Raw genomic sequence first — 25,613 nt, 5'->3', positions numbered from 1 at the left:
ATTCCAAACAATTCAAATTTTGGCTGAATTATATCATCAAATAATTTCGTTAGAGATTAGAGCAAATTGGTTTCCCAACCTCTTCCTATATCTACAGGATGACGAGACTGCGCTCTTCATTACTTACGGCATGAACCCGAATTTTTTAGGACTGTTACATTTTTGCTCGTACAGGAATAGACACAATGGCCCTTACAGCATATCGATTTTCTTCCCTCCGTAAATAATTGATCAACAGACTGTACCTGCTATACACCATCAGCCGATGGAAAGTTTTCCATACCTATTCACTCTGTGCAATTCGCGATTGTGCCAAAAGATACGCACACGAGTAGAATGACGAGCGGTAAAATCTCGACGCACGTGTGCGTATCGGGAATTCCATGCGAACGAAACCAACGTCTGATCGTCACCATTTTTTATTTTCTTCAAAAAATTTTCTGTGATTGTCCAAACTCTCCAACAGTACCATGAATTTTTTTATATTTTTTACACAACTTTTTAATTATCTATAAATATTGAGAGTGATTTTGAATAGCATTTTTTTCAAAATTCTCAACAACTGTATTTCCTTTTCCAAACATTTCAAGACCGGACATGATGAGTCGATTGTTTTCTCTCTCTCTCTCTCTCTCTCTCTCTCTCTCTCTCTCTCTCTCTCTCTCTTTTTCTCTTTTTTTTCTGATCGACTACAACATTGTTTAAACGGTCCGAAAATTCCCAAAAAATTCTCACAACTCATATTTCTCACTAATAAGATTTTTAGATCGATTTCATTAGGTATGAAGTTGATAAAAAAAAAAAAGTTGTTTGTGTCATAAAAATAGACAAAAATCACTCGATAATTGAACCTGTCTAAAAACGTTTTCAAGTGATGAGTAGAAGTTTTCCGTATTTTTCGAGAATTTTCAAACCGTTCAAACAATGTTTTATTTGATCCAAAAAAAAAATGTCTCAAAATGTTAGGAATATAAAAAATATAGTTTCTTGAATATTTGAAAATAACTTCAAATGTTTATAAGCAATTCGGCAGTTAAATAAAAGAATTAAATAAATTCAGAATAGTGCTTCAGGGTTGGGACAATTGCATAAAAAAATTTAATCAAAATCAGAAATGGTAAGTGTCAGACTTTGGTCGTGTTCGCATGGAATTCAGGAGACTAAAGTTAGTAACATTAATGCATCGAAACGTAGAAATGTAAATGAATATTTTGCATCTTTAGAATACCCGAAGAGGTTGATTTTACAAACTCTGAATTAGTCGATGCTGTAACAACAGTTAACTAAATTTCAAATAATTCAAAAGTTGCAAAACAACGATTTTTTCCAAAAAACATGCATAATTAAAATAACGTAACAAACTTCAGCCTGATTGCAATTCCCCAATATTAAGCATACAAGCAACGTTACTGCAGATTAAGCCCGCATAAAAATTCTTCCGGGTTGAAACCTGAATTTAGAACAGCGCTCGGGATACGGAGTGGCTTTCTAAATTTGAATAAAATCCAATGATCTAATTATAGCCATTGAGTCGTTCGCAAGATCGCCGTGTGCGGTCAGACGACGTCGCGTTTTCTCGCAGCTCTCGACACGACGTCCAGCTACGTACATGTAACCAAGGCACAAAGGTAGGTGGTGGGTACCTCGTGCCCACAAGCCCCAACGTCGTCATGATCACACTCTCTAAAAGCCACAAGGGATTCTCTCGACGTGGTCAGAGCAACTTTGGTCCAAAGCCAAAAGTTTTTGTAAATTTAAACTTGTCGGCGCACTCTTCGCGCGCGGTCCTATAATACGGTTGTGACGCAATGCTGACCCCACTCGTAAAGCCTCGTGGATGAAGTTAATTGGGTCGATCTTAGTTGACCAATATCGATACGCTATTTTCATTATATATATCGTATTCCGTTCATCGGAAAAATACTTTTCCGAGTACTTTTCTTAACATTACGGATAATTTTCTTCACGGCACGTAATTGGCCTGATTGCATCAGCTGTTTGAGGGTATACCTGTGTCATGCTTTTTCGATGCACCGATATATCTATAGCAGGTATACTCATTATCGTCAAGATAAACAAGCCATCCACTTTGAGTAACGGCTGTACACCTTTTAGCAATATATTGTGGTTCATACTTTAAGGAGTAACATCCCGAAGTATCTTGTCGAAAATGTTTTTTCACGGCATGGGCATTGAAAAGTTCACTTTTTGTGGCAGTTTTCGTTCTGCAAAGTGACGCTTTATACGGCAACGAACAAAGTTGCGAAATAAAGTCTTTATTCCGGAGTTTTTATGCGCAGTTCGAAGTGCGCATCCCAAACTGCCGAATAAAGTAGCTTCGTCGAACAGATCGCGACATAACCTCACTCTTCGTTTTGCTTTTCAATGCCCATACCGTAAAAAATATTTTATGTGGCATGCCCGTAAACCGTTTTTTGGCTCGGATAATTTCAGTACTCGCTTCCGGCTCGCCTTCAGCTCGTCCTGAAATCTTCATCTTTGCCAAAAAAAAAAAAAACAGGCGGTTTACGGGCATGCCACATAAATAGCTATTCTGTGGATATAAATCATATAACAGAAAAGATTCAGACATCCGGATACCCGCCTCTTACAAATGTCTCCAAATTTGTAAAACGTGTGTTACGAATTCCGATTGCAAGTATGCTTTTGTCATCCAGTATACGGGATCAGAGCAAAGGTTTTCAAACGCGGTATATAGACCGGGTCGCAAATAAGTACCCACCTACGCAATATATGTATTATCTCTCGTTACCACACCAGGACAAACAGACAGGTAGAAAGTGCTTGACACAACTAGGGAAAGTTTAAACATTTTCGCGTCACGATATTTATATGCACATTAGTGTATACATGGCCACAAGCATTTCATATTTATGTATGTATGTATGTATGTATGTAGGTACATTAGGGTGGCGCAAAAAAACCGACAATTTGTTTTTGAGTTTCATGTGACAAAATGTTAGTTTTTCATATTTTAAGAGCCCACTCCAAAGGACGGTTCAAAAAAAAATTTTTAAGAGGTCGCTCCACATTTTTAAAACGTCAGAAATCGTCAGAAATCGATTTTTTTTTTAAATTTTTTCTCGTTACGGTATAATTTTATAGACAAAAAAAAATGAGTTTCCGAAAGTTTCAGTTCAAAATTTGAATTTTGAAAGGTCACTCATAATTTTTTTTTCAATTTTTTGGTGCATTTCTTTAGATCTTTTCGAGCGATCTTTTAATATCCATATTAAAATTTCATACATTTTTTTTCTTTAATTTAGTAAGAAAGAATCGATAACAATACACCACGACATGAATTAAAAATCAAACAAAACACTGAAAATATAATTCTTTTAATTTAATTTCTTGACGATTTTAGACCTTTAAAAAAATTTTGAGCGACCTTTTAAAATTTATTTTTTTGAGCTGTCTTTTGTAGTAGGCTCTTAAAACATCAAAAACTAACATTTTGTCACACGAGACTAGAAAAAAAAAAAAAATAGTCGGTTTTTTTGCGCCACCCATACGTGCAGTAATTGAGCATCCGGGACATCTAGCGGCTAACCGACAAAAGAAACTACCAAGAAAAGAAACCTTGCGAGGCTAGACACAAATATCCAGGTCTCCCATTGTTGGTTCCTACTTGAACACATTCGCAGTTTATTATAAAGCAACGCATGAGCGGCAACATTCAACGCTAATATACAATATCCCACCTACGTATCAATACATACGTGTATAGATACGTAAAAAATCCGCCATAGCAGACGGAATGTCGACCCACAGCCTGGCAATTCTCCACAATGTTGACAAAGAGCTTTGTAATGTGTTTGTTTATTCATTCATTCCATTCCATTACGTGCGATTCCATAGATACCTATATATAAAACAATTAATTACTGCATCGGACAATTATAAACAGTTGTTTTGCAACTATACGCACACTACAACGCGGCCTGAAACAGCGAGCCACACATAACAACGTGACCCACTAACAAACGTTACAAGCGAATTGCTGGTACAACACGGCCTACTTGACACGTCTACACTTGTTGTTAGTCGATGTGTGCACGTATGGTTTAATCCCACAGTAATCTCTAGGAAGACGTAACTCGCTAGGTGTAGTTACAATACTCAAATCAGATACTACGGAATCAGGTATCAGACTCCGAGTTATCATATAATTACTTGTATTGTAATTATTTTCTACGACAAGTAGTCAGTCGCATGACTGAAGACACAGATAATTCTTCCAAGCATATCTTAGTTTCTGAATTATGTACTAAGGGTATCGCTTCTGCATGCCTTACAAAGTGTCAGTAAGGACGATTGGTTTGTCGCACTAAAAAGCTTAGAAGCAAATCCAAGTCGATATCGCATTTGGCCTAATTGTAAGAAATATCGAACCATTCATAAAAACACATTTCACCCTTTTTCACTCCTTCAAGAATGGATGTTTTTTTAAATCCTGCAAATCATTTTTAAATATTTGAATCAGCAACCGTTATAGAAGCAAAATAGGATTTGACTTTCAAGAAATCCCTTCTTAATAGGTTCTTACATGAGCTGGTCGTTAATACATCACTCAGGACATTTTTATACATATATGTAGAGATATTGGAGGAATACTGTTGGAATTCAGATCCGACTACCTTACTTTCATCCAAACTTTCAAGCTGCATCGAATGAATTTTAACATAATAATAAAAGTAAATCTTTATACTAAGTATAGAAATAGGAAACCGATAATTACAACCAGCAGTAGCACCGACCCGATCAGTTAGTCGGTTTGATTCGATGGTATTTGATGATAGGAAATAACTGAAACCGGAAACGGAAGTTGTCGGCAGACATATACCTACTCTACGCGCCACGTCGCCTTTCATATATCGAGTTGCACCATAGTATGTACAGTCCCCACATACCCACGGCCATTCTACACCTACGTATGCATAGTTAACAGCACATGTGACATCAACAACGGTTAAGTTGCAACGATGGTTTTGTTAAGCACTCGGTATACCTTGTAACACAACAACAGTCAGTCGAAGTTCGATTAGACGATTTGTTAGTCAACTTGAACAAACTGCATGAAAGTTTTGAACAAGCCATAGTGCCAAATAGTAACTAGAGTATAACGAGAATTTCCCCAATTCGTTTTTGGATACTAAAAAGCAAGCACGAGAAGAACACGGATAAGAAATTTCATAGTCAGCAACCTGTCTGTTTGTCGGTTATTCTGGCGAGATGACGTCGACGTAAACGGAGACGATGACGTCAGCTGAAAAATGCTATCTCCGTCAAAAGCCGAAGAGCGATTAATTTTGACGTGGGTACAGGGTACGGTTACTTATAAGGAATGGAGTGACACACCGTTTCGATCTCACCTTTCTCATGTAGCCTCGCCTTTTGTATATATATACCTATATGAACATACCGTAGGTATAATAACACCTACATGCACACTATGTCCACATGTCGTATACTTATAGGTACACACAGGGATTGAGATAACGACTTGACCTTGAAAAATGTACAAGCAGTATAAAGCAAAAAAGATAAGTTCAAGCAGTTGAAGATTATGTACATTAATGTTCATTAAAGTGTTCCCAGTGGCTCGCTATTTTTTTTTTTTTTTTTTTTTCGAATCAAAATTGGAACGAGCTTCCTTTCCAAGAAAAAATTTTATATGCCAATGACTATCGACGCAAGTGACAGAAGAAACAAACAATACGTTGATCGTAGATACACAAAATTTCCATGGGGAGAATGTTTACTTCAGTTTTCATTCCGAAAACATCATCAGTAGGGTGGCGCAAAAAAAACGGACTTTTTTTTTTGAGTCTCGTGTGACAAAATGTTAGTTTTTGATGTTTTAAGAGCCCACTCCAAAGGACAGCTCAAAAAAAAAAATGTTAAGAGGTCGCTCCAAATTTTTTAAAATGTCAAAAATCGTGAAAACATTATATTAAAAAAATTATATTCTCAGTATTTTGTTTGATTTTTAATTCATGTCGTGGTGTATTGTTATCGATTCTTTCTTACTAAATTAAAGAAAAAAAATGTATGAAATTTTAATATGAATATTAAAAGATCGCTCGAAAAGATTTAAAGAAATGCACCAAAAAATTGGGAAAAAATTTATGAGCGACCTTTCAAAATTCAAATTTTGCACTGAAACTTTCGGAAACTCATTTTTTTTAGTCTATTATAAAATTATACCGCAACGAGAAAATTAAAAAAAAAAAAAATCGATTTTTGACGATTTCTGACGTTTTAAAAAACGTGGAACAACCTCTTGAAATTTTTTTTTTTTGAACTGTTCTTTGGAGTGTGCTCTTAAAACATCAAAAACTAACATTTTGCCACACGTACTCAAAAAAAAAACATATAGTCAGTTTTTTTGCGCCACCCTAATCATCAGTCACTGGAAACCCATTATTAAACATTACTGCACTAGGATGGTTCGGTGTTCGATCGAAGTCTATTTTCGACTTTCCGATGCAGTTTGATCGTGATACAGTATACCTTATTGCCTATTTTCAGACGAGATGCAATAACAATAATTCAAACCGGTTGAGAAAAAAGAGCTTTGTGTTTCTGTAGCTTCAAAGCATCGTGCAAGTGATTTATACGTAAACAGTTTATAGGAGGTTGCGATTATCCACAAAAAAATGGGGGTGACTTGAAAAATTATTCGAGACAGATTCACTCCATAGGTTTGCCCTGTCTCATTCGCGATGTTGGACTGAACCAACTTAGTCAGTTCACCGTTTTGAACCCAGAGAATGCGCGTTTTAAAAACGAACATGCGAGTGACTCAACTCTTACTGCCAGGTTGAAGTTTTCTGATACTTTTTTCTCAACGATGACAAATCTGGAAGGCACTTGACTTTGTGCAGATCCTACTAAGGAACTGTTTCAACATCATCATGACTCTTCTGTTTGTGAAACAAGAAAGGGGGACAAGAAAGATCGCGGATTCGTCACGTCGATTTATCACCTTAAAACTGTTATATATATCAAACCTCTCGTTCATCGTACTAACATAGACAAGCACTATATTCAGAAACAATATATAAAAAAGCGATAACGATTCATTATTACATCGAACGAGATCACTTGTACAGTATACTTACGATTAATAGTTACGAATCGTTCATCCCCAAAAAAATTTTACCAATCAATTAATAGCTAATAGCAGGTGCCTACTAACAATGAGTTGGTCGATCCGATACAGCCTTTATTATTAAATGAAAAAAGTAAAGAATAAAAAAAAAGGTTCGGAACAAGCGTTCAGAATATACACGTCAGAAATGCCTACCTATACTATATCGATGGAGCGATGGTTCAGCAAATATTCAAACCCAACTTTTTATCCGTATAAAAAGAACTCGCATGGTATACTTCAAACGTTCGAATGTGAGCATAAAAATTCGCGATTAATGCAACTTGTGGTGAAATCTCACCAATGTATGCGATTAAGCAAATTTTTACGCAGAAATAATCGCTGATCTCTCATCGCTGGTTGATCAGAATAGTCACTATGATCCATCCATTCTCCGACACTTCAACGCAGTAATGAATGTCACCTGGCCAGTGCTTTGGATGCCTCTAATTTACATTTACAAATTTCGTGCGCTAGGCATGACGTAGCAGCGACGAGGTACGAGTTTATTCATTTTTACGGCATGGGCATTGAAAAGTCCACTTTTTGTGGCAGTTTTCGTTCCGTAAAGTGACGCTTTATACGGCAGCGAACAAAGTTACGGAATAAAGTCTTTATTCCGGAGTTTTGATGCGCAGTTCGAAGTGCGCATCCCAAACTGCCGAATAAAGTAGCTTCGTCGAACAGATCGCGACATAACCTCACTCTTCGTTTTGCTTTTCAATGCCCATACCGTAAAAAATATTTTATGTGACATGCCCGTAAACCGTTTTTTGGCTCGGATAATTTCAGTACTCGCTTCCGGCTCGCCTTCAGCTCGTCCTGAAATCTTTATCCTTGCCAAAAAAACAGGCGGTTTACGGGTATGCCACATAAATAGCTATTACAATCTCAATACGGTCTTGAAATGCATGCTTATGGAGGACAAGATCTGTACAAAAATGTCTATACCAGAGGTGAAAATCCGTCGCATGAACCTCTGAACAAGTTCTGGGGAAGATCAGTTTTTGAGTGACACCATGCTTATAGGGAGGCTAAATACAATATATACATGTTCCAGTCAGTAATGTGCGAGAAGTAGCGACAACTACAACAACGCATGTCAGACGATGAGGCGTGCTATGAGCTGCGCTATTGTTTACTAGAACTAAATAACCAACAATAAGTATCGAGACACCTACGCTGAATGGAGTTATGGAGTTGATACGATGAAGCATGCAGGTACGCGTAGCCACCTACTTACTTCGTACGAGACACTCCGTTCGAAGCGATCGTGCGTGGCGTGGGGCAGAGCATGAATAGTTAAACGCCGTATAGTATGGCGTGGAAATCATTTCCGCCTACACTTATGTCGAGTGAAAAGATACGACGCACCCTCCTCAATTCACCCTTTACCATGACAGATGAAAACGAAAGATATCTGAAAAGAGCACCAAGAATTGACACTCTGCTAGGAACTGCGGAATACACTTTAGAATTTACGATAATTATGATAGTGGAATGAATAATCATGGTGATTTACCCTTGATTGTATTTTAGAACAGTCCACCTTGCAAGTATATCCTGATTCATGGAATGGTGAACATTGCATGATTCAAAAGTATCTCGAATTCGTTCAAAGTACTCGAATCTTTTCTTCTGAAGTTAGGTCTTCGTCAGATTGATTAACGACTTTTTTTCTCCTCCATAACTTTGCAATACCCATGAAGACTTGAGGTTTAAAAAAAGAATTATGATCATTCGGAAGTTTAACCGTGCAATGGTTACACATGGTAATGACAATCCCTTCTTGAACCAGCAATTCTATACCTTCGTTAAATCGGAATAAAGTATGAATATAATTGACATGGAAAAGTCTAAAACTTCTGAGTTGCATAGATAAGTACTTATTAAATGAGTTTCAATCTAACCGTTACATTCAAGGTCTTTTTGGATTCGAAAGTAAGACGGTAGTATTACCAAATGAAATTATTCATTGGTTAATATCAATGTTACGAGCCACGAGTAATAGGCAGCTTCTTATTTATAACACAAAAAGTATCGAGACATCAGGTCATTAAGATTATTCCACTGTACATAGAAATTTTGCCGTGAGCCGAAAAAACGTTAAGCTAACTTACCGCTACGTTAAGGACAAATAGCCTACTTATTTAAAATATTTCACGGTCGAAAACGGAAATTAGCATGAATGCTACGAGGTAGAAGAATTACAAATTGGCATAAAAATAAACGTAACTACTTGTCCCAAATATATCACGTGTGTAATAGTGTAAGAACGTATGCGCCAAAAAGGTGAATTTATTAGTAAAAGGTCTTGATTTTTTTACGCGGCATTCGTTACAAAACTACTCACAATACATATTTACACTAAAACTCGCCGAAAAGATAAATAAAGAAAAGAAGCCTTATATTTGATGGACACGCCCTTTAAGCACTAAAATGTGATTTATTCTACACATTTATAAATTTTTCGTTTTTTTCCTTCTAACGAAAGCAAAAACCTTTGAAACACAAAGGTTTATCAATTTCGGGAAAAATTCAAAAAATTTATATTTTCACTAACCGACATAGTACATGGATTTATAAAAAATTCCGTGATGAGCCAAGATACTTGATTCCACCGAACCATCGAGTTCTTCTCGGTATATAGAAGGGAATCCACTTATATTCGGGAATTAGCCGTGAGGTTAAACTGATTTGCAAATTTTTTTACGAAAATAATAAACCACTTAGCTTCGATCGCTGATAATCTTTTTTCGGGTAGTGGCTAAAGGTCCTTTGCATACATCAATCAGTGTACAGCTGAAGAAATAAAGAGCCTTGCCTGCCTTAGTTTGTTTTTTGTATACTTCGAAAAAAACCCAAACGTACTATATATATTAGACTGTATGAAAAATATTGACTATTTTTTTTTTCTAAATATACTGAAATTATTGTTCAGGATACCGAAAAAAGGCGCCTGTTAAAATGGGAGCTCTTAATTTTAAATTGAGGATGTGCCTTATCGCGATTTTCTACTTTCCATAAGAATAACATGGCAAAAATGGTTCTTGCTCCCTGCGATTTTTATAACTAGATAACGACGCGTCGTACAGAAAATTCATAAACATTTTTTTGTAGGAAATTGAACGTTCTACAAAAAAGGTCGCTTGTCATTTTACGATAAATCTACTCCTTCAAAAGTTATTTGAGGTCCTTTGCTGATGTTTGACCTCAAATAACTTTTGAAGGAGTAGATTTATCGTAAAATGACAAGCGACCTTTTTTGTAGAACGTTCAATTTCCTACAAAAACATGTTTATGAATTTTCTGTACGATGCGTCGTTATCTAGTTATAAAAATCGCAGGGAGCAAGAACCATTTTTGCCATGTTATTCTTATGGAAAGTAGAAAATCGCGATGAGGCACTTCTTAGTATGAAAATTAAGAGCTCCCATTTTAACAGGCGCCTTTATTCGGTATCCTGAACAATAATTTCAGTATATTTTTCAAAAAAAAAAGTCTATTTTTTTGATACAGTCTAATATATATAGTCTACGTGAAGTTCAAACCAAAAAACACTCTCGTGTTTTGGACATTTCATAAAATGAAGTTGATTTTAATGACGTTAAACTAGTTCACTAAAAGTCTTTCACCACCAACCAGGATACGTCTTTTCACCGGATATCAAGACAACTCACTGAGTATAGTGTCCTCATTTTGTATAATTGTCGTCTTGATTAAGTGCAAACAGGGAATATAATATTCTCATGTGCTCAATTATTCGATTAGGTATTCACATTTTCTCTACAATGACTGACTGTGAAGTGCTGTTACAGAGTTTTCTGCAGCTTCGCAAACTTCCTTGCACAAATTATTTGAACCAGTGAAATTGCCGGACAAAAGTTGAACATGACTTTAATTGAAAAAAAAAAAATATATATTCTATCAAAATTTATGCGTACAGAAAAGTAAATTCAGCACTTTTTTTTTTTAAGTAAAAGTTACACAATCTCAGTACAGTTCGTTCAAACTTATTGCAGCTTCAACTACAAGGAAAGTTTTTACCCACATATAGTTTAAAAAATTGATTTAAATCCAAAAGAAATAATAATACGTTACATTTGTGAAATTTTATATCATAAAAAATAAGTACGAGAGTCAATAAATTTTCATTAATAAGAACGTAACAGTCAGATCTCTGGGCAGAGTACAATAACGTTGAATAACATAACATAACATCGTGGATATTGTATATATATATTATACGTTTACATTTTTATTTCGTCCATACAACTCTGCTCTCCTTGACTGCGGCAGTTATCATTACGGCAACTGTTGGCGAGTGTGGATATATATTGCGGTTTATCAAAGACCAGATGCTACCATAGAACGCAAGCGTTTATAAGGTTGGAAAATAAAAATTCATTCTCTTTCCTCCATGAATGGACACTTGATGATATTGTACGTCCGTATACCCGGCGTTTTCATTTCGCGCAACAAGACGAGAGAAAGACTTTCAATATTTGTTCAGATCTTTCCCACGCAGTGGAATTCATTATTCGCTTGCGAAGTTAAGGTTAAAAAGAAAAACAGCAGCTTTGATAGACTGAATAAAGTTCAGCAAGTTCTGAGAGAATAACAACAATTATTCAGGTTAATTGTGGTATTGCCGAATAGGCAGTAAACAACCGGAAAGAGAGAGAGAGAGTGCAGGGGCGTACTTGTTGTTACGTTGCACTTTTGCAGAAGCTATAATAGTTATCTGCCGTTCGTGAGAACGTTGCAAAGCTCAACTTGTACCCGTCAGTAATTTATGAGGCTAAAGTTAGTAACGTTATTGTAATGATAAACGTTTCGAAAAATCTCTCTGAAATTCAGTAAATCATATAATGAGGCAAAACTTATTAATATTTTGAAAACTTGACTACTTCAAAGTCACTATAAAGTTTCAAAATAGTCACCCCCCCCCCCCAACGTTCTATTACGTTAACGTTACTAACTTCAGCCTCATAGTAATTCTGTAATTGTGTACTCAAGATGATGCAAAAACATATTTCAGATATAGGTTGACATCTGCACTAAATTTCTCAACGATGTATCGACTCGTGTAGATATTAAAAAAAAAAACCGACTAACCTGATAACACGGCTGAATACACACAACTTTCCGGTAACAAACCACCATTATCATGAGTGCATCACACGTGCTGATCAAGCCACGTGGTAACAGGTATCCTGCATGTCTTGTACTTGATAATTAAACAAATATTTCAATTGCACGTGACCGTGGAACCCGGACCGGAAATCCTTGTATGTCCTCGCCTCTCTACTGTCACGTGGTTTTCAATCAATCAATCAATCAATTAAGCGAACTAATTCAATATATCATTACGACGCTGCGCGCTGGCAGAATGTCGCAAAATAATTTATCAACTGACGGGCATCGATTGCCGGGCCAGATGCAAAGGGTTTATCTTGTATCTAAAGCTTTGTTCGATGAGTGTCTACTCAATGTCAATTCCTTCATTTCCCTAATTTTTTTCCAAAGGATGCACATGACTTGATGATCAATGCATACGGATTTTAGAATGGACTTTAAACAATGAAATGGTCGTGTGAAAATTACATATCTCTACAAGTTTATCAGGCTAATTTATCTACGTTGGATGCATATTCATTGATGTGTGAGGAACACAAGCTTGTAATTACGAATTATGCAAGTGAATGACTAACCAAATGATGGAAGTTAAATGAACACGTATTTTCAATTAAAGATGGAGTGACGAACGAAGAAATTCGAACGCAGAACAGTCGACTGTACCAATGAGTCATGATCAAAACTATTAAATTTGTAATTTCATGGATGATCAATTTTTAGAAAAACTCATTTACTGTTCTTCGTCGTTGCAGTTTGGTGATTTTTTTTTTCAATACTTCTTTATTTTTCCTCAAAACCACCGAAAAAACTATAATCTTTCGTAAATCAGTAATCTATAAATTTTTATTTTTAAATGCAATTGAAAAACTCGCCAATAGATTCTTAATTGTTGACAAAAAAAAAAGTATAGGGGATTCCTTTCAAAGCAGATAATTTTTGTTCCGCAACGCTGTATTATAAATCTTTCCTGATCCTTTTAGAAGCAAGCAAAGCGAACGATTTATGATAACAGACAGGTATTTCATCTGCCTTGTGGGTATTGGTCAAATTGCCTGCTTTTGGAAACGGATCGTAACCTTACCTTATATACACATTAGGGTGGCGCAAAAAAAAAACGGTTTTTTTTTTTTTTTTTTTTTTTTTTTTTTTTTTTTTTTTTTTTTTGTCTTATGTGACAAAATGTTAGTTTTTAATGTTTTAAGAGCCCATTCCAAAGAACAGCTCAAAAAAAAGTTTTAAGTGGTCGCTCCAAATTTTTTAAAATGTCAAAAATCGTCAAAAAATTAAATTAAAAAAATTATACTTTCAGTATTTTGTTTGATTTTTAATTCATGTCGTGGTGTATTGTTATCGATTCTTTCCTACTAAATTAAAGAAAAAAAATTTATGAAATTTTAATATGAATATTGAAAGATCGCTCGATAAGATCTAAAGAAACGCACCAAAAAATTGAAAAAAAATTATGAGCGACCTTTCAAAATTCAAATATTGCACTGAAACTTTCGGAAACTCATTTTTTTTTTTTTGTCTATAAAATTATACCGTAACGAGAAAAAAAAAAAAAAATCGATTTTTGTCGATTTCTGACGTCTTAAAAAATGTGGAGCGACCTCTTAAAATTTTTTTTTTTTAACTGACCTTTGGAGTGGGCTCTTAAAACATCAAAAACTAACATTTTGTCCCACGAGACTCAAAAAAAGAAATAGTCGATTTTTTTGCGCCACCCTAATACACATGTACAGTATTACATCCATAGACGTATGTCTTGAATTCCGTTATAAAATACGATTCCATAATTTTGCAATTATAATAATTCATAAACTTAATGAACCCGTCATCCATTAGCCTGTCTCATAGCCAATCAGCTTTGTCCAAGAACCAAAAAACTTGCCCACCTATGCGTTTCGATGTTAGATTTTTATTCGTTCTACAGTTTCCTCGAAGATTAATACGAATGTGTACTCTAATCTTTCAGAATCCATGCCTATAATACAAAATGGAATGATTCCAAGTGACTGATTTGGTCGTCTCGAGCAATTAAATACAGCCGGTAACCGTACAACCTACACAAACATAAGTACCGACGGTGTGTATACTATCATCTTCATTCTAAGCTGTACGACGACGTTTCGAGGTGGAACTAAATACAGGGACCCGTTATATATATATACGAATTGTAATGAAAGGGTATACAACAGTACGTAGAAGAAGAGACGGAAACAACTGAATGCGAGTATAAGATGTGCAATTAAACGCGGTCTTGCCAGCTAACCAAACAATTTTTCATTTCCGTGCAATGGACAATTGTGATGCAGCTGGAGTTGGTAACGTCAAGGTAAAAAATCATTATTGAAGAATTTGATAATCGCTTTCAACCAGTTGGATTTTCAAAATAAAAGTATATTTCTTTTACAATGGTTTACTAAATTTCGGAAAGTCATAAAGCTGCGAATTAGCAATTTTTCCTGAACATCCATCGTTACTGTAACGTTACTAACTTAATCCTTATCAACTGTGTGTGTATATGGAAGATTTGTTCAAACTTCGTGACTGCAGAACCTACGAAGTAATCGTATAATATTCAACCCGACTTATTGTTATACCTTGGATCATTCCTCCAGTCACGATTGTTTCGGTATTTTCATAATTCTTTACAGCTATATTGTGTTGAGGTAACTTGATTTGAACGTTATTCTCATGTGACTTGCAATTGAACACGGAACGAGTCTATTTTGTATCTTCGAACCGATATCAAGGCAATATTCCACAAAGTTAACTCGTCATCGAACTCGCTGATTTATTTGTTAGTTGTTTAATAAATTAAATTCAACTCTATATATGAGGCATTCTCTGATCCTCACCTTCTTGGATTTGGTCCGCGATTTTATAATGTTGTTGTCCCAACTCTAATAATCATTCAAATTTTTTCTCAGATTTTTCCTATTTCCTGACGCCCCAACAGCTCCGTAAATCATGATATTTTGACAGTGATTGCGGCATTTTTGAAAATTAGAAAAATAAATTACTCAAATTCTGTGAGCAAATTCAAAAATATTCCAACCAAAATTTAAGTGGGCTGGCAAAAACAGAAGCTTTTTATTAATTTTTTAACAGATTCACAATTATGTTTATTTATTTTGTTTTTTTTTTACATTTTCAAGCGTTATCGGTTATGTATCTTTCCTCCTAAAACATCAATCTGGAAATTTTTATTAAAATTAAAAATTAAAAAATCGAAATAACTAGTTTTGAAATTCACAGATTGTTATATCAACGAAGAATAATCAGCGTATTGAATTCCGAAAATATGAAAAATAAAATCGAAATGACATTAAAAAAGTTGCTAATTAGATAAAATAATAACAGAAAATTACAGTTTTGTATTTTCACTCTAATTTTCTAAAATATCGCAATCTCTGTCAAAATATCATCCAGGAACTCATTTGAGGAACTCTGGGGTCGCCGGGGGGGGGGGGGGGGGGGGGGGTTTAGAAAAATCTGAAAAAATGTTGAATGATCAAATCGAAGAGGGTGAGGATAAGACCCTAGCCTTATTGCCGTGAATGCCCCATACAAAGCCTTATCTGGATTAACATTATCACAAACACATGTTAAGTAAAAATGTTAACCTTCAGCTTCGTTATTCTTCCCACGGATGTTGTATCCACTTTCTTTATTCTTATCTTATACGAAGGTGAGTTCAGAGTCGGAACTTTAGACTCGCGACACACGTTCGAATCAGCGCAAAGTAAACTGACCCAGTGCCGATAGTGTTGAACAAAGAACCGACGCGATGCAGTGATGCACAGGTATTCCTGCAGAGCCTTTGTTTTCTACACACCAGACCACCAGAGTCTTTCAAAGCTCGGCTGAAAGCGTTCGAAGCGCAGGCTGCAGTTGAGTTGCTGCCCATCGCCGTCACGTGAGTAAATAAATACGTTAACGCGAAGAGAGCGGCTCTCTATACTTAGTTATAACTATATAACAACGAAGCCTGCGGTAACCAGTAGCCGTGAACACCCCCCCCCCCCCCCCCCCCACCCCCCGGGGGCAGAAGAAGCCGTACGGGTGTAATAAAAGCAACGAAACCTTAATTTCGACACGTTTAGACCCTCCTATACAATATGCCTAAATTTACGGACAGACATGTGGGGCAAAGGAAAAAATTTTAACCGTGAAAAAGATTGTTAGGTAAGTAGTTACGCGGGTTTAAACTTGTTGAAATTGGTTGTCACACCTGTTGGAAATTATATAGGATTAATCCATGGTCATGATCTCGTTTCATTTCGAAACAAATTAAAGGCTCAAGGAGTGGCCGTTTCTCCGATTTCAGAATTACCTACTTCAGTTACTACTGTATCTACTCTTTACTTCAAAACCACGAAGAATTTAGCACTAAGAAAAAAAAAATAAAATAAATAGTCCTGTGCTGTAAATTATGCACTCGTTCGCAATATTATGCCCATACACCTATACATAGGTGTAATAATAAATTAGCGAATAACCGAATAATATCGTAATTTTTAGTGATAATTCTGGAAAAAATGCTATAAAAGTTTTTTGAAAATTAATTCTCTATTAATAAATGATCTCCTGCAAAGATGTATGTATCGATTCTGATGGCTGCCTGCAGCGCATTGCAACGATCAGTTGAATATTCAAGACCTGACCGCTAATTCGTGGAGCATGAACAGAGTCATACAGCAGACGGATGAAAGTCGACTTTCATTGAATCAGATTCAGCATTCGAATATAATAGAAAGGATGATCGCAACGAGAAAATTATGAGTTCGGACTTGTGGCCGGATTTTACTTCGACGACCACGTAGATCACAATGAAAATTCACCTTTCCTGGGACTGCATAAGGAATTAAGACGCAGGTAAGGGTCGAAGAGGTTCCGAAGGGTTTCCGGACTCTTGGTAGAAAGAATTCATACCTGAGGCTGCTTATCTAGCCGTCGAATTGGACAGTTGAAAAAAAAACGTTGGTCGAACTAGCAGAATTGTTCTTTTCTCTGTGCTAATTTTTTCAGAACGAAAATATGATCAACTTCACCGATGTCTGGCTACAAGTATAGCTTGTCGTCAGGACGATAACTTTATGGAGTAATTTCTGTGTTGAATTAAAAATAAGCAATGTTCTCTAATTTTTTTACCTTCGAGACAGAAATTTGCTTACACACAGAAAGCCAATGTTTTCTTAAGAAAACAATACATTCGCTGTCTCTGTTTAATGCGCACGTTCCGCAACGTCTTGCCCAACGAAACATGCTTCCTCACAAGAGGAGTATTCAAGTATGGGACTTGAGATGTGCACGTGGTACCATAAAAAAGGCAAAATTCTTCCAGGAAAATTTAGAGCAGAAAGTATTTATTTCGAAACATTCAGTGTTTCAACATTACGTTGCTTTCGATGTAATGTTTTGGTTTTTGAAATCTGAATGAAAATTCTTTGAAAAAAGGTCCATTTTTTATCGTTTCAACCTGACTCAAATAAGGATTGCAGTGCGAGAATTGTGCCCGAGTCGCCGTTGTTTTCGCAGCGCAATAAATCAACCGTAAACAGAATATTGTAACTGTGGTTTGCTGTTGATAAAGACATAAATAGTATCTGTCTCAGTAAAGACGTTTTTATATTGAAATTTTACTCAAGTATTATAGAAGAAGTACCTGTTCTATTCTTATCCGTTATAATTGGTACGCCAATAAAATCAAAGAATCACGATAGAACCGATAATCTTACAATTAAACGAAAAAATTGTTTATTGTTCCTTTCTATGATGAAAACTCATTTATTGGCACAAACCGAATTGTGTAGTAAAAACGATATTGTTATCAGTTCAAATCGTAGATTGGATATTTTATTGGTCATCATAAGTTGTGATTTACAACGAAACATGATTTGGATTCTTGTTTATATTGTCAGGTTATTGGAATACAAAGCCACCTTAGTTTTGATGGTGAAAAACGTGACACGACGCAAATAAATTTACTTATCACAAATTTTAATTGTATAATATTTTTAACAATGAATTAAATAATAAATATGATGTTTATAGAAAAGGGAATATAGCTCAATTTTATAGATTTAAAAAAAATAATATTTATTAATCATTTTAGTAGAAAAAATTAACTTTTAATAAGATAGCGTATCGATCACTTATTATTGTAATAAACAAAAAGACAGGCAAAGTACGTACGCGATTAATGCAATACATGCAATATTATATATACAAAACTATAAATAATTTGAGCAATCTACGGAAATCAAAATGTGTAAATAATGGTACGTTCACAAGCCGCGTCGTTATGACATTCTTTTTTTTCGCAACTTTTATTGCAAATGATAATATCCCTGCATTATAATTTTTAAAAATTAAAAATTTTCCACTTTAAAAAACAATTTAGCAAACAAAGAAATTATAATTTGAAATGAAAAATGAATTTATTCCAAAAATCTAAGACCTGTTTTAGAAAATCAAAACGACGTGTCTCCTTTTTCAACTTTAAAAGTTGTCTTGTTTTTTTACTTCAAGTCCGAAATGTCACGTTTTTGAACTTCAAAACCTCTTTATTCCACCGACCCGACAATATGTAAAAAAAATTCGCCCTTCACTAAATAGTAAAAATACCTCGGAAAATACACGCTTGATCATTCAAAATCCAAGGATTTCTCGAGAGAGTGCGAAGTGAGCGATACATATGCAGCATATAATATGAAGCGGCGTGACATTCTAAGAGGCAAACAAGCCACGTCCCCGTCCTCACAGCTCGTGACTAAACTTTGCTGCGCCAAGGAAGAATTTCAAGCGGTTTGCGGGGTTCGACGGTATATAGTCGGAATGTAGTTGGTTTTATAAGGCGTACGTGTGTGAGAGTGTATAAGCCAGGTACGCGCTCTAATCTTGCAATTAACTCCGAATGACCCTTAAGAAACCGACGAAGTATAGCGTACGTCCGAGTGAGCGAGTGAGATCAGGTTATATATGGGGCATTCGACGTCAAATTAGCAGCCCATGTACCTCACCTCCTTCGATTCTGATCATTTTTAAGTACGATGTTTTTACCAAGCCAAAAGGGTTTCAGGATTTTTTTCAGATTTTCTACAGCCTCTGGTTTAATTTGTACGAAATGGTAAAAACAATTGCAAAAATGCCGTTTTTTTTTTTAAATCTCAAAATATTCACACTGATTCTATGATTCAAAATGTGATTTTCGAGCAACACACAATAATGGAATTTCAATATTTGATATTTTTTTCACAAGTTTTTAGTTTTTCCCTGTTGGAATTGTTTTTACTTTTTTATTTTTGATCTTGATCTAAATAGATTGCAGAATCACATTGCATTCATGATTCCGTGATATATTTAGATCGGGGAATAGCAAAAACAAAAAAAAAAAAATTTATAAACTTGAATTCCGTTGTGGAAATACTAAAAACTTATGAAAAAAAAGTAAATATTGAGATCCTATCATCGTGTGGTGCTTAAAAATCACATTTCAAATCATTGAATCTGTGCAAATTTTTTTTAGATTTTAAAAAGTTCTGTTTTCGAGATTGGTTTTTGATTTTTTTGATTTTTTGTATATTTCACGAAAAAGGCTAAAAGAATCTGAAACAAAATCTGGACCTTTTCCGGTCGATATGAACATGATACGAAAAAATGATTAAGATCGAAGAGGATGAGGTACATCGGCTGCTAATTTGACGTGGAATGCCCCAAATATAGAATGAGTATGGGGGCGTAGCTCGATGGATAATTATTTCGGTAACACAATACAATGCGGTTCTCGATATTGTTGCACGAGGCGTCTAATCGCATTCGTTTCGACTGCAATGTGTTGGGTTTCATATAACATAACATTGATTGACGCTGATGATAGTGCAATTACACTTAGATTCGTCCTAGAAAATTGAAAAGTTCCAAAAGCGCTTGATTCCGAATTATTTGGTGGCGAAACTTGAAGTAAAAAAATCAAACTTTTACGAAACAACAAAGTTTTGAATGGTTGGAAACCCGACGGCTCAAAGTTTCGAAATGAAAGATTTCGAAAATTCAAGTAACGATAGAGCAAAGTTTCGAAAATTAAAATATACTCAAACAGCGTAGTTTACTCAACGAGTGGGTGTGTAAAAAAACAGATAAACCGAAAATCAGAATGACCAGTATTCCAAAAAGATCAAATGACTGAAATTTATCATCAAGTCAAAACTGAAAATCTTCGATCATTTGGAATTTCTATGTTTCAGATTTTCAAATTTCCTCATTTTTGCACTTTCAGAACTTTGACATGTCAGAGTTATGCCCTTTCGACTCGCTTTCGGCATTTTCGGAACTTTGAGCGTCAGGCTTCACTCCATTCGAAACTTGTCAAATTCCGAATTTCAACACCGCCCCTGAAAAACGTCTGGATAATGAACGTAATGATAATCAAAAAATGTATACACAGCAGTTTATTGTATACACAGTGAATTGCTAACAACCGCATGGTCCGTTTACTAAAATTTAAAACGCATTTAAGACCGGGTTTTACAAATGAAATGTCGCAGTTTTCAATCCAAAATGTATTATGTCAACTTTTCCAGGTTAATTCCAGAATTTAAGGATATTTAAGGAGTAACAAACACCCTGGACAATAGAACTGCCGAATATGCCGAGTACCTTTTCGACTATCGCTAATATTTTGTCGTAGTTTTCCAGGTTCATAAAAGCCCCGAGAAATATTTTACGTGATTCGTGCATAGAATCGAGTTACCTCTCCGTAAAATGAATTGTAAAGTTTACGTGAAAAGTTTGTTTCGAAATGTATTTTTGAAAGTCAATTAACGTCATTAGTCTGATGACTAACTTGATGAGTTATACAGAAGATGTGGTGGCAATACCGATTGTGAAACTTGATTCGTTTGTTGTTCGAAGATTGTAATATTATTGCATTTACACAAACCGATATTATCATCCTTGACAAGGAGGTTTATTCTAATTTCATAGAGCTAATTGAACGATATTTGTAAAGCTTTGAAACGTGTGTTTTCGTGAAATTCCGGCAGGCCGTAACTATAAATATTCAATCTCGTTTACTTTACAATAGTACCACGTGCGTCACAGGTAGATATGGGAAAAAATTGTTCAACAGGGATACTTTTCATCGGAAGACTTATATTTGCCAACGTATATCTGAAGTGAATTTTTTGAACAAGGATTTATATATGAGCAAAATAAGTAACTCAAGGATCTGGAATTAAAAAGGAAACACTGATTCGTCTTATTCTCTTTGAACATGAATTATTTAAAAAATTTCATTCCATAAAAATTGTCCATAAATATATTGCATAAATGTGAGAAATTTTATCATACAGCTTAAAGAGTGAAACATTCCTAGAATGATATTTACCTGTACGGAAGTACCAAAAAGTAAAACAAAAAATAAGTAAATACTTTAAATCAATCACGAAAAATAATTCGTTACTTGCCGACCAGTTTCGTTTGAATAAAATTTGAATAAAATTCGTCACGTTGTTTAGAAAATTTCTCACGTGGGCGTGAGGATCTCTGTAACGCGCGATGAGTCAATCGCATATATTATTCATGGACAGATCCGAGCATCTCCGCAAACTTACTCATTTCTGAAACTAAAATTTGTGCACTAGTGCAATTTAAGACTGTCGTCGTGTCGCCGTTTCTCATGTTTAGTACGTGCATGAACCTTATGCCTATCGAGATAATGATGCGGACGGCCTCGTACCGTCTGCCTACTTTAAAATCACGAACCGCAACGTGCAACTTCAATTTCCGAATAAACTCTCTGCTCCTGTCGCCGCAAGATCGAAGTCTCATAAGAAAACGGTTCTAAAACGGGTTTCGCTTTGAATAAAATTAAATTACCACGGATATTGTTCTTTGATTATACATATACGTATATCGTTTACTTTGTAAATTTGATTACGATGCTGGGATGGTTTACACAAGTTCATTCCTTTTTCCCCCAACATCGATGATCTTACATAGACTCAGTGTTACAAATACCAAAAGTGTTTCATTTCGTGTAAAACAATCTACCGCGAGTTACCTTTTTGCGGTAGACTAAAGTTTTTTCATTACTTACACGTGTTTTTAACAATATACGAATAAAAATGGTACACGAATATACACGCACGCGTATAATTACTACGTTAAAGCGGGTCAGGGTGAATAAAAATAGGAAAACATGTAATCGAGTCTCGACTAACCATATTTACAGACATCTGATAAAAGAAAAACTTTGAGAGTTAGAATAGCGATGCTTGACAAAAACGATCGTTAAATCCCACGTCTGTACGGATGAGATTGAAATGTTACGATCCTACGAATAACAAATCGTTGGACTCAGGACTGTCGAAAGGAAATGAAGCACGTAACGAAAAAGATAAGAATTCGGAACAACACAGTGATTTCCGTTTTTTGTTTCACTTCTGTGGAATTAAAATTGACAAACAATATTCAAGAAAATTCAAAAGTGTGTTGTTATAAACTGAGCATTGAGAGCAAAAAAACTCTTCAACTATTTTACCAATGCATTTTCACGAAATTCAAAACTGTTCCTTAATCCGCTTTCCTGGCAACCTACTTCAACTCTGTATGTAATACAGAATATGCGACACAACGGTCACCGGCCGAATGACGTAAGGGATACGATCTCATCGCTGTGTTCTACGTTCGTGAAATACCGCAAAGTAATATTTTTCAAACTTGAAAGCGCGTCACGCGAACGATAGGCTTGCCTACTGCGAAACACACATCGCGGCTAAACGCTTCCCATCTGTTTGCGTGAAAAATTATCCAAGTATCTTTACAACAAAAATGCATAAAACTATTGAGAATCGATTAGACGAGCCTATTAGCAAGTGCATAGATACGTCTGCATACTGCTTGCGACACATAAATTGAGAGAGAGAGAGGACTAGACGGAATGGAGCGAAAATGGATCGACAAGAAGTAAAGATCAGGGGCGAGGACTCACCTTGAGTTTAAGATGTTTTGAGTTGCTGCCAATTTCCGTGTATTCCGTACGTGTGTAATCCAAAAGCAGCCGGGTGTGTGGAATCCTTGCAATTTACTTGGCAGGGTGCACGATTCGACGCGCTGTGTATTGTATACAAAACAGAACTGATCCGCAGAACCACTTGTGATCACCAATACAACAATTATCACCAGAAACAACTATTATTCGCCTTCGGATATTTCAGCATTGAATCGAGAATGAGACGGGCATAATATCAACCGTTGCGAATGCAAAGGCACGACGTAAACACGACGGGCACCTGCGCCTGCTCTCGGAAACGTCACCGTTCGACGACGAGTCGTTGATCAGAAGTCCAACCGAACTGAGAAACCTCGGTGCTGGCACAATAAGCGATGTACCTCTATACACCAGACCTATCGTATCCCGAAGCCTGCGAGGCGTCGTGCGCATGCGCGGAGGCGGTGAAAAATAAAACTAGAAATGTAGGCTGTTACCTGCAGGTACGAGGGATCACCAGTGGCTCTCAACCGCAACTGCGAGGCGAGCTCAAACGACGATTACGTAATGCGTCACAGTGGGAATTATCGTGGAGTGACAACCTCGCTTTCCGTTTTTGTTTCATGTAAAAGCAAGAGAACAGTTTCTTCTGTTGTTTGTGTGTGTTTTTTTTCTTTTCTTTTGTTTCATGATCGCTGATGGAGACTTTCGGAATTCACTCTTCTCGCCGCCATATTGAAGATGAGATTCGGAAAATCTGCATTTTTGTTGTCAAAAGGAGTGTTACTTGTCTTTATAGGCGAATTAGGAATGTACAAATTTCTTTATCCGTAAGCAGGATCGTGACTCGTTTGAAGGAGAGGGTTATTCTTGCGGTTAAAAAGTGGAATAAATTTGACAAAACTCGAGGTGTGACTAGAAGATTTTCTAACCTGTCGAGGAGTATTTAATTTTCGTTGTATTGCTACCTGATAGTTACTCGTCATCCGAGTTTTCTGACTCAAGCATTATTTTGAGACGAAATTGTAATTTTTAGAGTGAAAACTACGAGTTTGATTTTTCGTTTCTACTATACGCTTGACACCCTTATGTTTGTATACGCACATTTTTGAATGGGAGTTATTATTTCATTTCTCGTGGGTTGAGATTTGTGCACGAAATTGTTCCCGTGCGAATGAACACTGGCTGCAAAAGAGCAGCGCGCAGCGTAACGCCACGCCACAAGTGTTTAAACTTATCGTTAGAAAGTTTGACGGGAACACCACCGGCGCCTGTTGAACAAAAACTCCATTGTGAAGACTAGAAACTCGGAAAGAAGGTGATAATAGTACGAAGAAATTACGAAACAATGAAAGATAAATTGTAGAAAAAGTTTAGAGTTATACATGATTCATCCATTTGGTTTACAATAGTAGCGACGCGACGTGACAATCGTCATTTATAATTACACTGCACTTTGGGGAAATTTGGAGAGCAGAACACGCTGCTAAAATCGCTACAATTGCCTACTATATTGCTTTTCTTCGCTCGTGAAATTAAACCAAAAATTTCTACACTTGATTCAAGTAATAGCAGTTATTTTGGATTCATTAAAAACTCGTCTAGATTGACAATTACACTGCAGAAATAGGACAGGGACAGTTTAAATCAACGGATGCATTAGAGAAGAATTTTGGTAGATCGGATCACTTGACCTTGTTTCCGATTTAGATAAAAAAAAATTATTTATCTACGTGTACATGTAACGTGCGATGAATTATTACGTTGCATACTATTTCCATTCCATGTATTAGGATTGGTTGAGAAAATATGATAAATACTGGCTATCGAACACATTGCGGATTAACGTGTATCGACAAATAGGACCCGTCACTGCACGCCTCCAGTATTCCCATTGTCTGACCTGATGCCATTCACTTCTTGATCTCAAGGTGTGTAGGTACAGCGATGTCTGTACACATTCATAAATACTGGACCCAATCTTAAAGGTGATTCTCATGAGAAAGAAAGGACCTCCAACACTCTGACCTTCCATAAATATATTTAAACGTATATCATCCTGCGCACTGTGGAGGGATGACAATTCAAATGCGCTAAACATTATAATATAGCTCTGGTGGGACTTGATATACCACGACATTTGACCCATGTCGCATTTCTTTTTTTTCCGTCAGGTTGGGCAAAAGGTTGTTCACAAAAGAAAACCGCATGCAATTTGCTGGCTCAAAATGTCAATAATTTAGATCCTCATAACGCTTTGGTCTCTTTGTATTCTGAAATGAGGTGACAAATACGTACGAG

General features: G+C 36.0%; 1 protein-coding gene across 4 annotated transcripts in view; it reads right to left on the bottom strand.

Annotated features, from left to right (window-relative positions):
• LOC124413393 (rab11 family-interacting protein 4) overlaps positions 1 to 23,687 on the bottom strand; it is a 73,360-nt gene extending 49,673 nt beyond the window's left edge. For all 4 annotated transcript variants that reach the window (XM_046893934.1, XM_046893936.1, XM_046893935.1 and 1 more), the window contains exon 1: positions 23,313 to 23,687. The gene's annotated coding sequence lies outside the window, so the exon portion shown is untranslated. The remainder of the gene's footprint in view (positions 1 to 23,312) is intronic.
• Positions 23,688 to 25,613: the final 1,926 nt, after the last annotated feature.

This window comes from Diprion similis, chromosome 12, assembly GCF_021155765.1.
Source record: "Diprion similis isolate iyDipSimi1 chromosome 12, iyDipSimi1.1, whole genome shotgun sequence".
NCBI classification, from domain to species: Eukaryota; Metazoa; Arthropoda; class Insecta; order Hymenoptera; family Diprionidae; genus Diprion; species Diprion similis.
The sequence above is the reverse complement of the archived record's forward strand: the minus strand, read 5'-3'. Positions and strand labels throughout refer to the sequence as shown.